Raw genomic sequence first — 5,823 nt, 5'->3', positions numbered from 1 at the left:
CATCTTATGGTTCTCAAGGTCAGAGGTCAGACAAAGGTCTGACTTGGCTACAGAGAGTCGGCAGGGCTGCATTTCCTCTGCAAGCTTGAGGGGAGAGGCCATTTCCTCACTTCTGTTCAAGAAGCTGCCTGATACCTCAGTTCATGGCCTTCTCCCATCTTCAAAACTGCAAACATGTCACTCCGACCTCCGCTTTCGTTGTTGCATCTTTTAATCTGACTCTGACCCTCCTGCCTCCCTCTTTCATTTATAGGTCCCTGGTTATTATGCTGGCTCACCTAGATAACCCAGGTTAATCTCCCCATGTAGGATCTTTAACTTAACCACAGCTATAAGCTCCCTTTGCCACATAAATGAACATATTGTCAGGTTCCAGGATTTGGGACATGGACATCATGGAGGGGGAATGGGCAATATTTCTATTTGCCATATGGCCGAGGGTTGAGAATAAAATGAGACAGTGTTCATAGTAAATTTAAAACAGTGTCTCAAAAGTAATAAGGATAAAATATTAATGCTAGTTGTCATCACATCCATTAGCAGTTCATATTATTAATTCAGGCTTTCTCATATGTACAGATGATCCAACTTTTCATGCTTTGAGACAAAGTTCATTTTCCTAAATAAAATATTCTTTTCTTCCCGATATTTCAGTCTTCTTTGGCTAAGACAACCTATGGACAAAACCAGCCCAATCTCCATGCTAACCAGAGACCCCTTAGTCACCTGTCCTCTGCACTAAGCCTCCTTTGACGAAGAACTCTGAGTCACACAGGAAGTTCATTCCATTCAGAAATGGCTCTGCTTGTTAGAAAGGGCTCTCCTGGGTTTGAACTGATCCATCTTCTTGTGTTTTCTCCACAGATCCTAGATCTGTAGTCTGGCCAGAATCTCTTCCAATATCTCTACCATGTTAAAGCTCCTTAGATGACTAAGGATCATATAACATCCCTGTTCCATCTTCACTTTTCCAGGCTCAAGGTACACAGGGATTCCTTAGTGTGACACCTTTGCATCTGAAATTAGAATTCAGAAATGCTTGTGATACTACAGATTTTTCTGAACACTCATCAGTTATTCCCCTCCCTTCTCACTCTCCTTAACTCCAACCTCTGAAGTTATAGCCAATCTTCCTACTATAACATACTCTACTTAAGATCATTATGAAAGTATTTTACAATAATAGTGGCCATTATTAGTATATGTCTGATTCTTCTTTCTTCTAGAGTTTGAGAAATTATTTTTGCTTTGTTTTTCCAGTGTTTTATACCACCATGATAAAGTTAAGGTAAATATAGTCCACTAACTAACAATTTGTCATTTCAAACAATTTCAATAAATTGGCTAAAAACTGGCTCTTGTACACACTGCTGATTAAAGTATAGCTAGATGCAACCTTTGTAGAAGGCAACATATGAAGAGTCTTTAAAACATCACATCTTTTCTCAGAAATTCCATTTCCCAGGACTTATCCAAAGATATGACAAAAGACATATTTATGGAAAAGGATGTTTATTATAACGTTGTTTATAATAGCAAAAGGAGAAAAGGAAACAGCCTAAATGTCCAACCACAGGGAATTGCTTAAGTGAATTATGCCATGTCATATGAGCAAGCACTCTTTTAAAGTATGTGTAAGGATATTAAAATAGTCAGTATTAAATTAAAAAAGGAAGGATGTTAAAGAGAATATACAGTCTGACCCCAGTTTGTGAAAACTAAAACAAAAACACCATGAACAAATGTAGGGGTAGGGAGGGATAGAAAAAAGACTTGATGGAAATATCCCAAGATAGCAACAGTGGTTGGCCTTTTCCAGTGGCTCAGTGGTAAAGAACCAGCCTGCAATGCAGGAGCCATAGGAGATTTGGGCTCAATCCCTGGGTCAAGCAAATCCCCTAGAGGAGGGCATGGCAACCCACTCCAGTAATCTTGCCTGGAGAATCACATGGACAGAGGAGCCTGGTGGGATACAGTCCATACAGTCACAAAGAGTTGGACACGACTGAAGCGACTTAGCATGCATCAACAATGATTATCTCTGCCTAATTTCTATTCTCTATTTTATAACTTTAAAATCTACATAATGACCAACTTTTCTTATTTTTATATACAGACATTATTTCTTACAGCAGTTTTAGGCTTACAGCAAAATTGAATGGAAAGTACAGATTGTTCACATAATTATCTCCACAATATATTCACAGCCTCCAACATCTGCACTAGAGAGGGGAAGGTAGAGGAGGAGGAGATGGAGGAGATGAAAGGATATCTGGCCAGCAGAATGTGACCTTGATGGAAGACCTCACGGATAGAGCCATGAAAACAATCACTGCCTCAGTGTAGTGGTCACCTCTGTGGGTCTATAATTAACTACTTAATGGCAGTCCTGGGGTCACTATTGGTCAATATTGCCAGGTGTCAGTGTCAGACTTTATTTTTGGGGCTCCAAAATCACTGCAGATGGTGACTGCAGCCATGAAATTAAAAGATGCTTACTCCTTGGAAGGAAAGTTATGACCGACCTAGATAGCATATTCAAAAGCAGAGACATTGCTTTGCCAACAAAGGTCCGTCTAGTCAAGGCTATGGCTTTTCCAGTGATCATGTATGGATGTGAGAATTGGACTGTGAAGAAAGCTGAGTGCCAAAGAATTGATGCTTTTGAACTGTGGTGTTGGAGAAGACTCTTGAGACTCCCTTGGACTGCAAGGAGATCCAACCAGTCCATTCTGAAGGAGATCAGCCCTGGGATTTCTTTGGAAGGAATGATGCTAAAGCTGAAACTCCAGTACTTTGGCCACCTCATGCAAAGAGTTGACTCATTGGAAAAGACCTTGATGCTGGGAGGGATTGGGGGCAGGAGGAGAAGGGGACGACAGAGGATGAGATGGCTGGATGGCATCACTGACTCGATGGACATGAGTCTGAGTGAACTCTGGGAGTTGGTGATGGACAGGGAGGCCTGGTGTGCTGCGATTCATGGGGTTGCAAAGAGTCGGACACGACTGAGTGACTGAACTGAACTGAACTGAGATGATGAACTGGATGTACACCTGAGAAAAAGAAGTTGGGGCTTACTGGGCACCTTTTGCTTGATGGTCACAGTATGTGACCATGATGACCTTCCAAAAGTATTAGTTTCTGTTTCATTTCTGCTTTCCCAATATCACACAAGTTTCTCTTGATCAACTCTAGCTTAGAATGATACAGGTATGGGAACTGTGAGAAACATGGTTTGCAGCTTTAGCCTAATTGATAAAGTCTGATACAACATAATTATAGGGTGTATATCTTTTTATTTTGGGGTGTTTGGTATGTAGATATGTCATACAAACCACAGCTTGCCTCAGAAAAGCTTGCTGGTCACTATGTGTGGCTCAGTCCTGTCAGGAGATGGCGTCTACTCCAAGAGTCTCACACTTTTATCCCAAGATTGACATGGGTTTGCAGAGTTTCCAGAGTTACGCACACTTCTTCCCTCTTCTCCATGCCAGACACTTCTGAACACGGTTCCCTTCCCTGTTGGAACACACATGAAAGCTACACCTTAATTACCTAAGTGAGGAAATCACATTTTTTCTCTGCTTTCCAAAGATCTCCCTAAGGTTTTGATGCCATCCTGCCTAGGACCTTTCAAAACCGTTCTTTATACTTCATAGAGATGTCTATTAAAACAGGTCCTGGAATTTTCTTATCCAGATCAGATCAGATCAGATCAGTTGCTCAGTCATGTCCAACTCTTTGTGACCCCATGAATCGCAGCATGCCAGGCCTCCCTGTCCATCACCAACTCCCAGAGTTCACTCTGACTCACGTCCATCGAGTCAGTGATGCCATCCAGCCATCTCATCCTCTGTCTTCCCCTTCTCCCCCTGCCCCCAATCCCTCCCAGCATCAGAGTCTTTTCCAATGAGTCAACTCTTTGCATGAGGTGGCCAAAGTACTGGAGTTTCAGCTTTAGCATCATTCCTTCCAAAGAAATCCCAGGGCTGATCTCCTTCAGAATGGACAGGTTGGATCTCCTTGCAGTCCAAGGGACTCTCAAGAGTCTTCTTCAACACCACAGTTCAAAAGCATCAATTCTTTGGCACTCAGCCTTCTTCACAGTCCAACTCTCACATCCATACATGATCACAGGAAAAACCATAGCCTTGACTAGACAGACCTTTGCTGGCAAAGTAATGTCTCTGCTTTTGAATATGCTATCTAGGTTGGTCATAACTTTCCTTCCAAGGAGTAAGCATCTTTTAATTTCATGGCTGCAGTCACCATCTACAGTGATTTTGGAGCCCAGAAAAATAAAGTCAGCCACTGTTTCCACTGTTTCCCCATCTATTTCCCATGAAGTGATGGGACCAGATGCCATGATCTTCATTTTCTGAATATTAAGCTTTAAGCCAACTTTTTCACTCTCCACTTTCACCTTCATCAAGAGGCTTTTTAGTTCCTCTTCACTTTCTGCCATAAGTGTGGTGTCATCTGCATATCTGAGGTGATTGATATTTCTCCCAGCAATCTTGATTCCAGCTTGTGTTTCTTCCAGTCCAGCATTTCTCATGATGTACTCTGCATAGAAGTTAAATAAACAGGGTGACAATATACAGCCTTGTCGTACTCTTTTTACTATTTGGAACCAGTCTGTTGTTCCATGTCCAGTTCTAACTGTTGCTTCCTGACCTGCATACCAATTTCTCAAGAGGCAGATCAAGTGGTCTGGTATTCCCATCTCTTTCAGAATTTTCCACAGTTTATTGTGATCCACACAGTCAAAGGCTTTGGCATAGTCAGTAAAGCAGAAATGATCCAGCGGATGTTGGCAATTTGATCTCTGGTTCCTCTGCCTTTTCTAAAACCAGCTTGAACATCAGGAAGTTCATGGTTCACATATTGCTGAAGCCTGGCTTGGAGAATATTAAGCATTACTTCACTAGCGTGTGAGATGAGTGCAATGTGCAGTAGTTTGAGCATTCTTTGGCATTGCCTTTCTTTGGGATTGGAATGAAAACTGACCTTTTCCAGTCCTGTGGCCACTGCTGAGTTTTCCAAATTTGCTGGCATATTGAGTGCAGCACTTTCACAACATCATCTTTCAGGATTTGGAATAGCTCAACTGGAATTCTATCACCTCCACTAGCTTTGTTCATAGTGATGCTTTCTAAGGCCCTCTTGACTTCACATTCCAGGATGTCTGGCTCTAGGTCAGTGATCACACCATCGTGATTAACTGGGTTGTGAAGCTCTTTTTTGTACAGTTCTTCTGTGTATTCTTGCCATCTCTTCTTAATATCTTCTGCTTCTGTTAGGTCCATACCATTTCTGTCCTTTATCGAGGCCATCTTTTGCATGAAATGTTCCTTTGCTATCTCTGATTTTCTGGTTCACAATTAAAGCACAGGCTATGGAGACAGGCATTCTGAAACTTAATCCCTAGTCTTCTAATAACTAGCCATGTAATCTTAAATCATTTTACCTCCTGGGCTACAGAATATTCATTTATAAAATAGTCTGGACTTGACTGTCCGAACTCTTCCCTCTCTAAAACTATGTAAACCTAGTAGGGAAACTCTGTAAGGCAGTAGAATTTCCTTTCTGATAAAGAGCAGGATATGGGAGAATTCAAGGTGATTTGTGCGTGGTAAAGAACGATGCATGGGTTAAACGGAAAAATAAGCAAGTGTCAGTGCTCTGCTTTGCAGGCTCTTGGTTACTGTTTTGCTCTCAGAGAAGCTGGGTACTGCAGAGATCAGGAAAATGAGGATTATCTTTGCTCCTTTGTGACTGACAGTGCTGCAGGCTATGACAAGCACTCTTTCATTGCAA

Source organism: Bos javanicus, chromosome 2 (assembly GCF_032452875.1).
Source record: "Bos javanicus breed banteng chromosome 2, ARS-OSU_banteng_1.0, whole genome shotgun sequence".
NCBI lineage: Eukaryota > Metazoa > Chordata > Mammalia > Artiodactyla > Bovidae > Bos > Bos javanicus.
This window is presented reverse-complemented; position numbering follows the sequence as displayed.